General features: G+C 33.6%; 1 pseudogene across 9 annotated transcripts; it reads right to left on the bottom strand.

Moving 5' to 3' along the window:
* Nucleotides 1–6,699: 6,699 nt before the first annotated feature.
* On the bottom strand, nt 6,700–16,666 carry LOC149580515 (F-box/kelch-repeat protein At5g60570 pseudogene; annotated as a pseudogene). Of its 9 annotated transcripts, none has more exons than XR_016353843.1 (5): nt 16,495–16,666; nt 16,311–16,370; nt 16,088–16,204; nt 14,481–14,543; nt 6,700–8,547 (listed from the first exon to the last, which is right to left on the bottom strand). The product of XR_016353843.1 is annotated as an F-box/kelch-repeat protein At5g60570 pseudogene, transcript variant X1 (transcript). The 9 variants fall into 9 exon arrangements; XR_016353854.1 differs by having other exon boundaries at nt 6,700–8,536; XR_016353848.1 differs by having other exon boundaries at nt 14,481–14,524.
* Nucleotides 16,667–17,788: the final 1,122 nt, after the last annotated feature.

The following is a 17,788-nucleotide window of genomic DNA, read 5'->3' as shown; positions in this document are numbered from 1 at the left end:
ACCAATAGATTGAAATACAATTTTTCTAGGATACACAACCATGATGTTGGTCCAAGTGATTGAGCACCTCTTGCGACTATGTGTCAATGCCATGTGGAATTACAAATATTTGCAAAAGAAAAGGAAAGGAAGAAGAGGCAAACCGAAGAGTTGATGAGTATACGCTCAATAGCTTTAGGATATGTTGAAGAGGCTCCTTTAATGCCTCCATTTTGTCCTAATGCTTCATCTTTTGCTTTTGCTTCTATTAGTAGTAGTGGTGTGATTAAGGATTTATCCTAGAGTTCATAAATCTAGGATGTGTTCTTATTTTGAGCCACACACTACTCGTTTCCAACTCTTGCTTGAGAGCACACATGATACGACTAGACGTACAATACGTAAGTTTTAGTAGTATTGCACTATTCCATTTTTGCCATTTTTGGCAACTGGAAGTAATTCTTTTTTTATTTAGTTGTTATAAAATTATAATTTGCTTTGTCTAATATTTTTTATGAGACATACTTGTGTTATTTAATTTATTTGTGATGAGTAGTGATGATACCAAGAATATCCACAAGATAGAGACCTTTTCAAATGCAAAGGGGAGCTCCTCTTGTCAATTTTGCAAAGATATTGAGACAAAATTACAACCAAGAAAAATACATTTTAAGTACATAGTTTGATATTATAAGTCTTAAAGTTGGAAATAAGACTGTTCTTTTTTTCTTATATGAGATACGTGGTGGCAAATGTTTGTTGCTAATACACCAAACTTTCAAAGGATTATCCTCTGCAAATTGAGTCAACCATGCAATGCTTTGGGATGTGTGCATAATTGGAGTATGTTTGAGCACATACACTCTAAGACACACAATTGACTATTTGTGGAGATTTTGAATGATCTGGTTTTTGTTCACTACCACCTTTGTCTTAGACAAAAACATGTTATGGAGCGCGAGTCCACCTCGATCGCATTAGAGGAAGTCAATCTCGGATTTGAGTGGCTCATTGAGCTTACCAACCAGATAGATAGAGAGGCTAAGGTTGTAGTCGTAGTTTAGAGTATAGATCACAAGCAATCACATGCACAACTAATGTTGGTGAATGAGGCATGTAGTCACAAGTAGAGTTTGGTTGTTGATTCATGTAAGACCTATCGTAGATGCTATCTTAGGAGAGATAGAGGCTCCTCTAAGCCATTCTACTTGTAGTTTTCCATTTGATATATGTTTTTTATACTAATCAACAAGGGGTCTTACACAACCACAACCCATAGGCATAAAAGAGGTAAAAAAACACATAAAAATTAAAGGCATTAGATGGTGTAGGTCATGAACAAGACACCAACAAAAAAATTAGTAGCCTACCTCAAGCATCAATAGACAACTCACCCACAATGTGGGAAAAAGTAAGCCTTCAAAATATTTTTTTCTATGTAGTTGGACAACTATCAAAGTGATATTATCACTAGGATCCCCACCACATGGGAGAACAAGTGGCGAAACTTTAATAGGGAGACTATCAACACAAGGGGCAAAGTGTTGAGAAGGCTACATATTGTCACCAAATATTGGAGCAGAGTGGGATAAACAAATAGGAGGGTCCACATGGCTAGAGGGGATTATACAAACAACAAGAGTGCCATCCAAATCTACAACATGAGCATCATCTCAAGGGAAGTCATCCAAATATACAACAAGAGCATCATCTCAAGGGAAGTCTTCATCACTCTGTAATCCAATGTCTATAATTCAATGTCAAGTGAAGAATCAAAAGCCAATACACTTTTGACTTATACATCTTTTTAACAGTTGTCATTGACTTCATATTCCATGACTTTTTTATACGTTTAACAATATTTATAATTTTATATATCAAGTTGTTATTTCCTCCATCTACAATTTGTATTTATACTTTTGTCATCAATGTATACTTGTGAAAGTAATCAAATTAACTTTTATTTAGTCAATGTCTATAATTCAATGTCAAGTGAAGAATCAAAAGCCAATACACTTTTGACTTATACATCTTTTTAACATTTGTCATTGATTTCATATTCCATGACTTTTTTACACATTTAATAATATTTATAATTTTATATATCAAGTTGCTATTTTCTCTAGCTACAATTTGTATTTATACTTTTGTAATCAATAATTACTTGTGAAAGTAATAAATTAACTTTTATTAGTCCCTGCCTTATATGGAACTAATGTTCCCGTTATACCCCTCCTATTAATTTTTTCCAAATAAGGATGAATTTATTGCATGTCAAATGTATTAAATGTTTTTAAGACATGGCTGCCGGCCACTCTTACCATTTTCGTCCACCACTGTTATTGTTACAATTTTCATCCAATTCGATAGACAATAGGTGTGGGTGTTGAAGTTGATATTTTCTAAAACTATACAATTACCAATGCATATAAATTAATACAATGATTACTTGCTTTTTTAGCAATAGAATATTAATATAACATAATTTGTTTAATAGAACATATGAAAGAAAAGTGGTGTTAAAAATAATAAAACTGTTAATAAAATTATTTTATATCACATTTTCTAATTTTCACTATACTTAATACATTTTCTCATCTTCGCTATATTTAATATTTAATATATAATATATTTATAATATTTGTGTTTTCTTAAATTTTTATAATAATAAAATATTTTGATAAAGGTGAAAAGGTTATTTTTATTTTGGAAAAAGAAATTTGTACATGTTTTCTTAAATGAATTGTTATTGTTATTAAGAAATGAAGATAACTAAATTTATCATACATATTTAATTAAATTATTATACAACAATTAGATTCTTAAAAATTAAAATATAATTAGTCATTCACATAATATCAAATTATTTCAAATATATTAAAAGATTAAAATATAAATTTCAAAACGATTACTTCATCATTAAATACTATTTTTAAAAATAGAACATTGTCATCATTAAATAAATTTTATTTTAAATAGAATATTTTCATCATAAAATATTTTTTTTTAAAATAGAACATTTTCATATTCTATAAATCAGAAAGGCATGGACTCTAGCTCTTGTTTGATGATGCTATTACCTCTTCAACATGAAACAACTTCTCAATCCTTTAAAAAAATTAAATTACATGGATTCTACACTTTGCCGATATTTCTTAGGTCAGCCTCACCAAGTCTAGGCAAGGTCGAGTCTCGTTTCTCTAACAATTTACTCCTTATTAATTAATACATTTATAACAATTTCATCATTCAGCCTCCGTTGGTTGACTTAATACTTTCCAGCGTTGTTGCAATGCTGCATGAGACAAGATGTTTCAATGAATATGATTTTTCCCTATTATGATTATTCCAATCCGATATAGTCATGGATTAAAAGAATCTGTAGCCTCCTCCTTCCATAAGGCATGCTATAAGTGTGCATGATGTCCTTCAGAGAATGCATAGCAGCCTTAGTAATGGTTACCCTCCAAAATCTTCGTTAAGAAGTAAACAAAATAAAATAGCTACTATGACTAGGAAGTGGGAATAGTAGAATCTAAACCAGTATAAAATAAATGGCAACTATGATTAGGAAGAGGCCCTAGTAGAATCGAAACCAGTGTTAGACGAGAATTGATTCATTTACAGGAATCTCCGCCCGCCAAGACCTTTATGCTATAAATGGATGTACGAAAGAATCAGACAATGCTGTCGTAACGTAGCCAAAGTTGCAGCATCGTATTATGGTTGCCATGCATAATATGGCTGTCATGGCATTGACCAAAATACTTCAACCGAATATGTGATGGGAAATGCAAACATATTTACCATCATCGCTTCTAACTAAAAAGTGGCTGATTAGAGTGTGCAAGTTATCTGCTTGCTTGGCTTAAAATCTCAGGAACTCTGGTGATCAAGCAGGCAAGCAAACAGCTCCCAAGTAACACATTATTTTAGCAGCAACGGAAAATAAAGATAATCAAAGGTACAGAACAGTTATATCAACTCCGAAAGTTAGGCATATCTTTTTAGATTGAAAACTTATTCTTAGCTTAATGATAGTAGATCTCCAAAAAAAACATGACAATGTTGCTAAAATGTTTCCGACTATGAGTGTGTGGGTCCCATATGCTACTTTAGCCTCGAAATCTATCATATACGCTTTTAGATTACTCATCATTAAGATGACAGCCTCTAATCTTACAGACTAGTACTCTAAAGAAATGACAATGTCAAAGAAACACACTTATTTTGATAATTTCAGGAGAACTAAAAGACCTCAAAGCTTAGGAATCTACAACATCGCAAATTTAAACAACACATTTGTCTCAGGGACAGCTAGGCATCCCTTACGACAAAGCAAGTTTAAATGTTTGAACTTTAAAAAGAATGTTCATAACATTAGAAAAGACTGTTGACAGCAGTATAATAGCAATAGCAGCCATGAATCTATCGCAAAAAGTGGTAAAACAGCAATTAAATTAATGGTGTTAGCACTGATAGCATCTATTGCAATATAACAGCAGTAAATATGCCATTGCTCAGATACATTGCTAATGACGTTAATTATATGCAAGTTAGCACTAACAGCAACAATTTGGATTTCTGAGTTCATTGTTCAAAAATGTCTAAAAATTCATAATTCTTAATATAATATTAGAGTCCATTATTATCGCAGTTGCAAAAGAGAGTAAAGATGCATTGAGCATGGTCTCATACAGTGAGCTATTGTTGGTAAGGTACACAAATTTATTTTAGAATATGGTTGACATGCAGGCTTCTGCATGTGCTGTTATTATACTGCTGTTTATTATTATTTACAAATTTCTCTTTCTTATATTTGCAATTACATAAATATTGCTGCCCCTCTATTTCTCTAAAACATATCCCAGAAATGCAATGGAACATAACATCTATTGTTGGTAAGGTACACAAATTTATTTTAGAATATTGTTAACATGCAGGCTTCTGCATATGCTGTTATTATACTGCTGTTTATTATTATTATATACAGATCTCCCTCTCTCTCTCTCTCTATATATATATATTTGCAATTACATAAATATTGCTGCCCCTCTATTTCTCTAGAACATATCTCAGGAATGCAATGGAATATAACATGATCTTAAAAAATACTAAGAAAGCTAAGTTACCAATGTGGGTGCGGATGCAAGAAGCAAGCACACGGATGCGTGAATTTATTTTGGGGGTGGGGGGATATATATATATATATATATATATATATATAAATAAATGCAAAGAAATATACAAAATTAAAACATTTGACAGTGTGATACTTGGAACTTCACCAATATTTATTCAAATTGAAATTCAAATGTTCAATAAGATTAAATGAGATGAAGAATGGTTGAACGACCTCTTTGAGGGCCGTTTTAGGGTTTAAGAGCTAAAAATAGATTTAAAAGCTTCTATTTGCATGTGCTGATTTAAAACTTAGGTGGCAAAAAGCAATAAAAAAAATTGAGGCCTGGGTCTGCAGAGGCTTCTGGAAGCGCCTCAATGCCATCCGGAAGTGCTTCCCAGGCATCTAGAAGCGAGTGGAAGCCAGGCATCCACCTCAGATCCCCACTTCCGGTGGCATCTGCTTCCGCCTTCCACACCAGGATGCCCACATGAGCATCTATATCTAAGTTAGAAAGTATACAAAATAAAACTAAGCCTCGTTTAATCAACAGGGTATCTGTTAATAACAATCTTCTTAGCAGATGCAACCGTTGCCCATTGTGTTGGTATATACTCGTTTGTTTTTGTCCCCTTTCTTTATTTAAACATTGTATTGTAAGCCTCTTCACTGCAATTGCTCATTTATAGTCACATTTCCAACAAAGTCTCAAGTGTTTGGTATCCTCTTTAGAAGGAACTATACAACACGTCCTGACTGTTCAAAATTTTACTTAAATACATTAAGAAGACATTGCAAAGCATATTGTCAGCTTTTTGCAGGGTTCATTGATACATGTTTAATTGATATAGAGCTGATAATAAGTATACCCACATATCCATAAGGCAGCAAGCACTAGGCTTGTAAGCTTGATAGCGTCATACAAAGCAGAATCTCATCTCAATTAGAGAGTACTCCCAACATTAAAAGGGGCTAAAAATTTAAGATTTAGAAGCATGGCTATATCAAAACTTAACGGCTAAGACAAGGATTATTTTAACTATTCAAATGGACCATACCATACTCTTGGCATGTATAGGAAAAAAGCATGATCACATCTTATTTAACAAAACTTAAAAGGGGCTAAAAGATTAAGATTTAGAAGCATGGCTATATCAAAACTTAACGGCTAAGACAAGGATTGTTTTAACTATTCAAATGGACCATACCATACTCTTGGCATGTATAGGAAAAAAGCATGATCACATCTTATTTAACAAAATTCAAGAAAAGCAGCTTCAAAATTATATTATTATCATAATGTTCAGAGTTTAAATTTTATACGGGAAACACAATGCTATTTACTTATTATCAATATTTTTAGACTCACTCTTAACCATCTTCGAATCCTATTTAAAACAAAGAACGGAAGTTTAATCTCATCTTTCTTTATGTTTTACCTGCAGAGTATGCCCTTATAAACGCAAGAGGAAAAGTGCAAAAGCATGCTTTAGCATTTTACATTAAGTACTAAAATCTTTCGAGAGCCAACTATAAAGTTATATTAGTAATTTCTATGTACAAGGAGTATTGAACAAGCGAGGTAATTGCAAACATGATTTAGTAAGATAAAACTCACAGAATAAATAGTGAATATAATATTGACATGTGCAACTGCACACACACACAGTTAATTCATTTCTCTACAGTTCTTGTCTGCCCATTTGGCTGACAATAATATGCTCTCTGATGCAGGGATTAGGCAAATAGCAACCATGCATCTGACAGAATCCATTCATATAATTTCATTTAGAGAGAAAAGTAGCTTATAGGATTATAATAAGACCATGAACTAACAGCCCATTACTGCACAATTATACACAAAGCCTCCTAAACGCTCCTTCGTGGTAAGTACTTTCCAGTTTGGTCTTTCATCAGAGCTAGGTTGCCATGAACTCAAAACAATTAATTCACCTTCAGGTCCCCTATGCCCTCCGATTACTACAAGCTCATCCCCACAGGCCCTGAATGCCAGCCCCCAACCATTTGCAGTGTCTGCCCTTAAAGGCAATCTTCCTAGTACATGCCATGAGTTGCTTTGCTTGCTATACTTTTTTACTTCATTTCGGGAGTGCTCTACTGCATACAGTTCATTATTCACAACAGCAACCAAAGGAGGTGCATGAGTAGCCCGATTGCCAGCAGGAAACATATTTGGAATTCTTCTCCAAGTTCTGGTTTGGAGATTGAATTCTTCTCCACAATTAAGCGAATCCCTAGCATTTATCATCCCCCCTATTACATAAAACTTACCATCCATGAAAAATCCAGAACACAATTTCCGGGGCGAATGCATTTCTGGTAAAGTTTCCCAGCTACCCAATTCTGAATTGTAAAGTTCTGCAGACTTGAGGACAACTCCATTTCTATCACATCCTCCTGCAACAATTGCAACCTCCCCATTGCTGCCTGAACCAAAGAGACAGCGAGGAGAAGCCATTGGAGATCCCCTAGACCAGTGGTGTGTCAAGATACTATACTTCCATATTGCAAATCCAGATACTTCTTTTCCAAAAACCAGCAATTCTGTTCCCACAGCTAAAGATTCCTTATCTGCATAGGTGAAGCAATCATCCGATGGCATCCTAGGTAATCTCATCCATCGGTCCCGCTTAGGATCATAAGCTTCCCATCCATTCAAATTGCATGCCAAATATATCCAATGTTCAATAACCCCAAGCTGTCTTCTCAAGCGGTACAGGTAGCCATTTTGAACTAAAGATTTGAATCGACTGTTTAATGAAGAAAGGGAGCCATAATCTGATCTTGATGTCCATGCTAGACACTGCATAGCTATATCATCTTGAAGACCAGGCAGAAGAGAATCATCTGACTCCTCTTGATTCCCATCTGCATCTTTTGGCTCTCCAGGGCAATCTGCCATATCCATTGGGATCAAATCAGGACCTTTCATCTCAACAATCTGAACACCTTTCCATATATCAAGCATTGCTGCTTTTTGGCTGTCCCTCAGTACTATTTTCTGACCATTGGTATTTTCTTCTTTAAAATTCAATTGCAACCCAAGTTTCTTCAACTCTAGCAAATATGATATAAAATACCATTGATTCTGCTGCCAGTGGTGGTCCAAATGAGTGAAACCAGGAAGAATCTCCAGAAAGCAAGAGCCTTGCTTGTCAAACATTTTTTTAGACTCTAACCAAGTTTTAATAATTCCTGATATTGCTGATTCTAAGAAATTGTTCTTTATTATAGCCAAAAGCTAGCACTCATACTAACTAATTGTAGTCAAAGTATATTGGCAACGGCAAATGCCAACATGATGCACAAGATCTAGAACATCCAGTGGACAAGTAGAGGACAATACAATAATGTCTGTTGTTCAGAAGCTCAGATCTGCTGTGTAAATGCTCCTCTGTGTGCTCCTCAACATGCCTGTTACAAGACTAAGAAAAAGCAGAATTTACCCTTAGTTTTAACCATTCTTTTCCAGTAATCAATCCCATTTGTGATGTCAGTAAGCTCTAAATGTACATTAATTTATCTTATCAATGCAAAGACTAAATACAATTCTGCATCCTGTGAACAATCCCTGTTTATTTATATTTTTTTCGTTGCTCTTGGAATTATTTTAAAAAACTAACAGGTCATTTGATTCAGACTGAGCCTTGGAGTTAATTTTAATTTTGGAGGACTACTTTCTCAGGTATAAATAAGTTGTCTTCAAGCAGAAACTGTTTGGAGCAAAACCTGGCTGAGGAGAGTATTTATTCTTCTGATTTAGAAGATTTACTCTCCTTTCAGCCAAGGTTTCCTCTGGGCAATCTCAGCTAGAAGACAACTCACTTTTACCTGAGAAAAGAGTCCCAAATATTAGAGATAAGCTAATTTTTTAGCTAGTTACAAAAGTAAAACCAAAAATAGAGGCAAAGAAACTAGAGCAAAACTTTGACAATCCACCCAAAAGTATGTTCGCTAGAGGACAGGAATGTTACAAGATTTCTGGCAATAAGAGGACAAAAACAGCCCCAAAGAAATAAAAATGAGTTCCATGACAGGATCTGAATCAAATGGAATGATAATTTGTCCAAACAGTTACAAGAGCAAAAAAAGGAGGCAATGAAACTAGAGGTAAGCATCACAATTAACACTGATAAGTAATGTCTACCAAGAGAAAAGAAGGTGAACAAGACTTCTGGCAAGAAGAGGATGAAAAAAAAACAGAGGCAAAGTAGCTGAAACGGAGGAAAATTCCAATGCGCACAATTCATTTTTAAATGAAATTTTCTGAGACGACCAAACTGAAAATGAATGTCAAGTGCAGACTGAAACTCTTTCGAACTGTCTGAGAAAGAAAAATTTTAAAAAGAACATTAACAGAAATGCTTGCTCACAGGATGCAGTAAATCCCACATCGCTATGAGCAAAACAAAAAAAATATGACGAGGAAAACAATAAAGAATGATTATGCAACTATAACCCAGAAGAACAAGAAAAATAAGAAACGAAAGATAAATGAGGACTTTAATTTGTCCTTTCAAATGAAATTATCTAAAGAAGACAAAAAAGAAAATGTACATCCGTTGTAGGCAGAAAACCCCCAGAGCTCTAAAAGAAACAAAAATGACCGTGCACAGAATACAGAAATCCCTAGAGCTCTTTAAGCATGAAAAATAAGAAAAGGAAGATACATGGGATAGCTTTAATTTGTGACATATAGAATACTGTTGATGATAATGATGTTGGGGGCATTGATAAATTTTTATCTCACCACAAGAACAAAAAGAAGAATGAGCAGGTGAAGGTGGAAAAGCAGTTGCACTAATGAAGTAGTTAGGGGAATGCACTTTACTGTTAAAGAAGTTCAAAAATATGAGGTACAATATCTAAATTTACCCAGATAATTTTGGTTTTTTTTCAATTTTAACTTTACAATAATTACTTTTATGTCATCCCTATTTCACACGCTGCAAAAAACTAAAGACAAATGCTTCATAGGATTGGTTCTAAGCCCTGGGGAAAAAGATAATTTTATAAAAGATAGATTAACTAAAAATCTAGTTTCATTCACAATTTTTTTCTTCAGCGGTCAACCTATTATCATTCATATATTAGATCCAAAAACCTGATGTAAGAAACAGTCCACAACATACAAATTTAATTTAAACCATAAATAAAATCCTCTCACCACCAAAAAAAAGTCCCTTTTTCAGTGCCATGAATTAATGAGAACTCTACAACGCTGCTCCCTACTATATTGAAATTAACTTAAAGCCCAAATTCGACAATATGCTTCCTTTCAAGAATTTCCAAGATAGGGTACAGGAACAATGATAATAGTGACCAAAAGATGTGAAAATGGAGACAAGGTTTCATGATTCAAAATTCAGACCTTTGAACGTGGACTAATCCCTATATCTATAAAATTAATCTAAACTATAACATTATGTAGAAGCAAAATGCAGGCTGCCACTACTCAAATCCAAACAAGAACAACTTTGTAAACCATAACGCATTACAGTGTATGCTCTGAGAAAAGACATTGTGATGACAACCTTGACAACCTTGACGGAATAGCAGAATTAAATAAAAAATACAGCTACTTCACAGTTCTAGCTTCGTGAAATGAAACAGGGTCTTCTTGCCCATGTTTACAATAATTATTTAACAAACCCCATTAAAAAGGCTCTCAATGCCCATCAATTGTTTCTGAAAAGAAATATAAAGATCTTTGTTATCAGTTTTTTTACAATATTTTTCCACCCCCTCTATTGGTGACTAAAAAACAATGGAAGATTAAATTTCTCCCCACTCACATTCTGCACAATGAAAGACAAAAAAATCATTCAAAGTTTCCAGGATTGGTTCAAATAGAAAAAAAACAACTATGCCAGTGACAGATTCGACCTCTGTTCTAATAAAATTATTCATTGATACCACCTTAAAACCAAATATATTGCAAGACTATATAAAAAAAAATTCAGGTAAGAATTGATCTCACAAAATACAAATTCCTCCCACAAACAGTCCCTTTTACAGCTCAACGAACTAGTTACAACTCTTCAGTCAGAGCTGATAACTAATATGTTCAAGTTATTATTGAAAATATGCTTCCTTTTAAAGGTTTCGTGATTGGAAAGAGACTGTCTGATAATGGTGGGCTGCAGAGATAAGCACGGTGGGACATTTCAAATCAGAGTACCTGAACATATCAAAAAGGGTATATACATAGTCACTCGGGACTTGGTTATGAAGATGGGGTCCACATCTCTGTACTGGAATTTCCAGATGACCAAGTTCAATTTATTTGTTTAAATATCACCATTAAGAGCAAGCAAAATTTTGGGTACACAGCTAGTCAAATCCAAACGAGAACAAATTTTGCAGACCACGACAACATATACTTCAAAAGGAGTCAATATGATGACAAATCCCAATATTGACAGAAAGGGTAATAAAATACAATAACAGCAAACAAAAGGGCATTGCCTCAAGAAATGGACATATTCTTACCCAAAAGGCATTAAAACTTGAGCGAGAAATTAAAGTGTTTCTGCATGGTTACCAGGAGACCCGTCTCCCCCCTAAAAGTCGCGTCTTGGGTTGGAGACTTCACGACAAAGTCTCCTGAAGTCTCCCCGTCTCCTAAACCAAAAAGTGAAGTCTCCCCGAAGTCTCCTGATAAAATATAAATGTAAAATATAATATTAAATAATTTTATATATTTTAGCCCTCATTTTAATGTTTTTAATGCAAAAATTAAGACCGCAGACAATTTAAATTTTTAAATCATTTGAAATATTTTATTTAATAAATTAATAACTTTAAAAACATTAGAAACACTTTCTAAAAATTATTTTTATTCGACAATTTAAATGATTAAATCATTTAAAATATTTTTGGAGAGTGATGATTTTTTGGAGTGCATGATAGCTGAAGACCTTGAGATGGATGATCACAACCTTGTGGAGTAGATGATAGTACCATCGACATACTAATACTAGATATATTTCTATTTTTTGTTTATTGTACAAAGTGTTCATTTTTGTTTGCATATCGGCAATTCAACATCAAACTATACTTTTTTGAATTTAAAATTTGAATATGTAATGATAATCTCAGCGATTATCAATCTGATATGATGGTGATCATATGCAATATTCAAAAAACAAATATGTCTATGAGATACAATATTGTGATCATGTGAGTTTTGAAATCTTTGACTCTATGAGTCTATTTTAATTTTAAATGTGACATTACTATTATTATTTACTTTAGTCTTACAGTATTACTATTTTCAAATTTTGTATTTACTTTTAGTATTATACTCTTTAAACTATTAAAAAAAAATTTGCCATCTCCAAGTACCCCGTCTCCTATTTGAAAAATTACCGTACCAGTACCAGTACCAGTACCGGAGACCTCGAAGTCTCCCCGTCTCCCGGTGACCTTGTGTTTTTGTGACTCCAATTACAGAAATCTTTAAAAAATCTCAAACTTAAATCAGGAAAACTGTCCCAGAATATTAAAAAAGAATGCCTCTAAATTATAAGCAAAATTTGCCATTCCTTCAAGAAGTGCAAAGAATTTAAGCTTGAATATGAGGGTAAATATTCCACAAGGGCTTCTCAACACCCTAATATAAGAATCAATCCTTACGGCTTACAAATCAAATGAACATTTTCAGATAACCACACACAAACCTCTTTTATTATATTTAAATACTCAAGTTATGAGCACCATGAACTTGCATAATGCAGTCAAAAGTGATCTCTTAAACATTCAACTTTAAATTTCTAAACAAAAATTTACAAGATTTTCCGATCTACCCCCAGAGGACTATCAAATCAGATTGCATAACACTAAAAACAAGTGTAAATTCCTAAAATTTTACAAATATATTACTAATAACTGAACATGCACAACCAAAGCATGGTGTAATCACTACTGAAGTCTTCCATCTAAGCTTTGAAAAAACAATAACCTAATTACAAATTAAAAGAAAACAAAAACTTCACAGTTCCAACTATAGAAATTCCAATCCTTCTCAATTTCCAATTGCAAACCCATTTCAGCTTGCAAATAATAAATTTTACAGAGAAATGCAGGCCTAATAGGGATGTAGAAAGCAGCGGTTGTAAATGTAACTCAAACAAAAAAACCAAAATCTTAAATACCAAAAGAAAAGACCTGCTGATACTTTAGGATATAAACAGAATTTAAACTGAAAAGTCAGATATTCCATTTCACAGACAACTGCAATGAAGGCTTCTTATTTATACAAGGTTGCATGGGGACGGGGTACTTGGGTACTCTGGGTACATGTAGGGGTACGCGTACGGCTATTTTTCAAAATAGGTGATGGGTACATCAATTTTTTAAATTTTTTATAGAAAATCTAAAAAAATTGAGTCATAACAATGGTTTTTCAAAACAGGAACAGTGATAAAGTTTGCACACGGAATGTATTGTTTTCAGTTTTAGCTATGCAAAATGTTTATAATAATAATATAGGCTAAATGTTTAGAATCTAGATGCATAACAGTGAGCGCAGACTTTAAAGATGAACAAGAAGATCATAAATCACATAACAATGACATATTGTAAATGATAAACTTCTGACTTGAACAGTGATTAAGTTTATTGTTAATCAGTATTGTATCAAAGTTCCAAACTGATTACATATTGAATTAAGCTTGATAAACAACAAGCTGATTTGCAAACAAAAAAACCATAGCAAAAATCAGAAATCTTAATCAAGGTCCCTAGCTATGATGCTCTCCACTGAGTACCCAATACTTGGGTACATGTGTACATGTACTAGGGGTGTGGGTATGTGTGTACATGTTCTAGGGGTGTGGGTATGTGTTTACTAGGGGTGAGGGTACGCGTACCCATGCAACCTTATAGTTATACCATTACAATTCTAGTTTCCTTGGTCAAATTGAACACAAAAAGCACAGAGTTTGAATCAAGACAAACCCTTCCAATACATCAGAAGAATTTAAACATTTTTGTCTTGTCCACTCTACAAAGGGAAATAAAAACCTGAAAATAAACTGAACCGCCAGTTCTGCATACATATAGAGTTTAAACTGAAGAGGCTGGGATTTTAAGAGAGGAATGAAATGAGGCCTCTATCAACATTGAAAAAAAAGGAGCTTCGCTTAGCTAAATCGGCCTTTCAAAAGACTGAATTTGAATGAAAATGCCATTCCAAATTGTCGGGGATTTAGAGCTTCTTGTGACACCAACACTAAAGAAAAAGCATGACAGCTAAAAACATAGATAAAGAATGATCAATGCTTCAACAAATGCACAGGATTTTAGCTTAAATGCACAAAAACTTGCAGGGAAAAATTTCAAAAGAGCTTCTCACCTTATTTATGTACTGCCCAGTTCAAATCGTCCCTCAAAAAAAACCTGAAATTGCCCCGGAAAACTGTTACAAATTAGGAAAATCAGTTACAGTCTCATAATAACAACTATATCAAGTTAAAAAAGAAATAAAAAATTCAAAACTGAGAAACAGACAGAATTCAAAAGATGCACAGAATTTTGAGCTGAAAAATTTAAACATACACTCATGGCTTCAAGAAATGGACATATTCTAAGCAAAGAGGTATTAAAGTTTGGAATAGAAATGGGACAGTGTCTCCATGCCTGCAATTGCAGAAAATAAACTTCCCTTGCCAAATGGTGCTTGAAAAATGCCACAAATAAATTAGTAATGTTGTCCCATGAATAAGCAGGAAATCTAAATTATAAGCAAAACCTATCATTCATTCCAGAAATTGTATAGTTTAAACTTGAAAAAGAAGAAAATTCAAAAAGTACCACAAGAGCACGCACAATACCATAAGATGAGAAACAATTCTTCAAAAATCAAATGAAGATTATCAGATAACCACTTACAAACGTCTTTTAATCCCTTAAAATACTCAGGTTATCAACACCACCAATTTATATACTGCAGTCTGGCATGATCTCCTAAATTATTACTTACAAGCGTTTTTGATCTACCTCAAAGGACTACCACATCAGATTTCAAAATTGAACACTAAAATAAGTGTAAATTCCTTTACTAAGCTAATCCGAATAATCATACATGCAGAACCAAAAATACTGAAGTTTAAGATATATATGTCTTTCATCTAGGCTTTTGAAAAAATATTCCCCATTTGCACGCATTAAAAAACTTGAATAAAAAACAAGAGACTTCAAGTTGGAACTATAGAAATGTCAATCCTTTTCAACTTCCAAATGCAAACCCATTTAAACTTGAAAATAACAAGCTTTTTCAGCGAAATGCAAGCCTAATAGGGCTGAAGAAAGCGGTAAAACTATAAACCCCAAACTATCAGGACTAACATTATCTTGTGATGGCAACAGAAAAACCTTCAATACTTTAATTAACAAACAAGCGAAGCTTTACGGTATAAACAAATTAAAAGCTCAGAAGCTAGAATCTTCTATATTTCACAGACAACGGCAACTGAGGCTTCTTACTTATACCATTACAATTCTAGTTTCATCAGTCATATTGAACTCAAAAAGCATAAACTCTGAACCAAGAGAAAACTTTCCAATATATCGGAAGAATTTAAACATTCTTTGTACGTCAACTCCACAAAGCGAAATTAAAACCTCAAAAATAATTAAATAGCCACTACCAATTCCGCATTCGTAAAGAGTTCAAACACAGGATACTGGGATTTGAACAGAGAAATTAAATGAAGGCTCCAGCTGCATTTAGGGAAAACAAGCTTCCCTTAGCTAAATCGGCCTTTAAGAAACTCCAATTTTGAATGGAAAATGCCGTTCCTAATCCTTAGAGGAATGAATTTACGACTTCTTGTGTCGTCAAAGATAAAGAAAATGCATGAAACCTCAAAACTATAGATAAAGAACGATCGTTGCTTGAAGAAATGCATAGGATTTTTAGCTTAAAAGAAAAAAAACGGGAATTTTAAAAAAGAATCTCACCTTATTAACGTACTGAAGGCTTCCCCGGGCCAAATCGTCCTCAATAAAAATCCAAATTTGAACCGGAAAACCGTTCCAAATTAGGACAATAATTTATACTGTCATGTGATAAAAAGTCTACAAGGGGCAAAAAATTAAAAAAATTAAAAGTCAAAATTCAAAAGATGCACAGAATTTAAGCTGAAATTTTCGCAGAGGATTAATAAAAACTAGGTCTTCTTACCTGCATTACTGAAAATGGCATAGACCGAATCGTGCACATACTAGATTATTTTGACATCACCTTTAATGAGAAGAAGAAATATCTCAACTCAGGGCCCAAAACGCCCGTTAATTTAAAACAAACGCAGAATTTGAACATAAACAGGAAGTCAATTTCACAGACAAAAGAAATGCGTTCTCCTCACCTGTATTGTGGTAAAATCCTCTTCCCTGAACGAAATCCAGCTCAAAATACTCAAATTTAACAGGGAAAAATAGCCGTCCCAATTTGTGAACACTAATCAAGCATTCTGCTTGAGAAGCCCTTTGGATTTGCCCGCAAATCTCTCGTGAAAACCCCCATCAAAGCTTCGATATAGTGCACGAATAGTCGTTGATCGGCTTTTGGATCGGCTATTGTTACGTCAACTGACGCCGATTCCCCTGTCAACTGACCTCGATTTTCCTCTCAGCTGACATCGTCGACTGACGGGAATATGCGATAAATAATTAACCCTACCCCAATGTTGTTTTTATTTTATTTTGAGGGCACATGGTGGGTTGATAAATACGAGGGGCATGAGCTAAAAAATTCATGGATGTAGATAAGGTGGTGATGTTTTATTATTATTTTTCTCTAGTGATGGTACTTTTGCTTTTAGTAATGGCTAGTGGGGATAGCCATAGAAAAATAAAAAACAAAGGGCTTTCCATGTGACACTAGGGCTTGTCTTTCACATCTCAAGTGCTTTATTTTATTGCATGTGGAATAATTTTACAATGACTTGTCAATGTCACCATTAACTATAATGGTGCTCTTAAGAGTGGTGTGGGGTCGCGGAATTGGGTTCCATGTTACTATAGGTAATATCCAAGGTTTTGTACTTCAAAAAAGTGTTGGTCTTATAGATGGTCAATATTTTGTATTTTATTTTATTAGAAAATATATTAATGTATGGATAAAAGTGATGTTATTAATTCTCTATTTAGTTTTATATTATAAAGTTCAATTAAGATAGTGTTTTATGATGAAATTGAGATTGTGATAATGTTATCAAGATTTAATTGTGTAGTTTTTGAGTCGAACTCATTAATCTATGTTTCATGAGTAGTGTTGCTTTGAGAATAATCCCATTTCTTTTAAGAATGTATGGAATACTTAACACTTATTGCACCCAAGTGATGCTCATAGAGAGGTAGAATTGAATCTTACTCGAAGGTCACCCATCTCATAACTACTCCAACTAAGCATACTTAACTTTGCAATTTCATGTAACATTAAGCCCACAAAGTTTGCAACATCGTTTTAAGAGGCAATTGGTGTGTCTTATAAACCATTCATTATAGAGTTCATTTGGCTCATCAATAATAAGTAGGAGGTATTTGCATAAGTCAAATTGTGATATTGCTATTAGAATTTTAGTATATAGTTTTCAAGTCAAACTCATTGATGTGTTTTATGAGTAAAAGTTGAGGTTGTTTTGTGATGTTTTATGAAAT

The sequence above is a fragment of the Cupressus sempervirens genome, chromosome 1, assembly GCF_028749045.1.
Source record: "Cupressus sempervirens isolate cs-2001-9-10 chromosome 1, ASM2874904v1, whole genome shotgun sequence".
Classification (NCBI taxonomy): domain Eukaryota; kingdom Viridiplantae; phylum Streptophyta; class Pinopsida; order Cupressales; family Cupressaceae; genus Cupressus; species Cupressus sempervirens.
The sequence above is the reverse complement of the archived record's forward strand: the minus strand, read 5'-3'. Positions and strand labels throughout refer to the sequence as shown.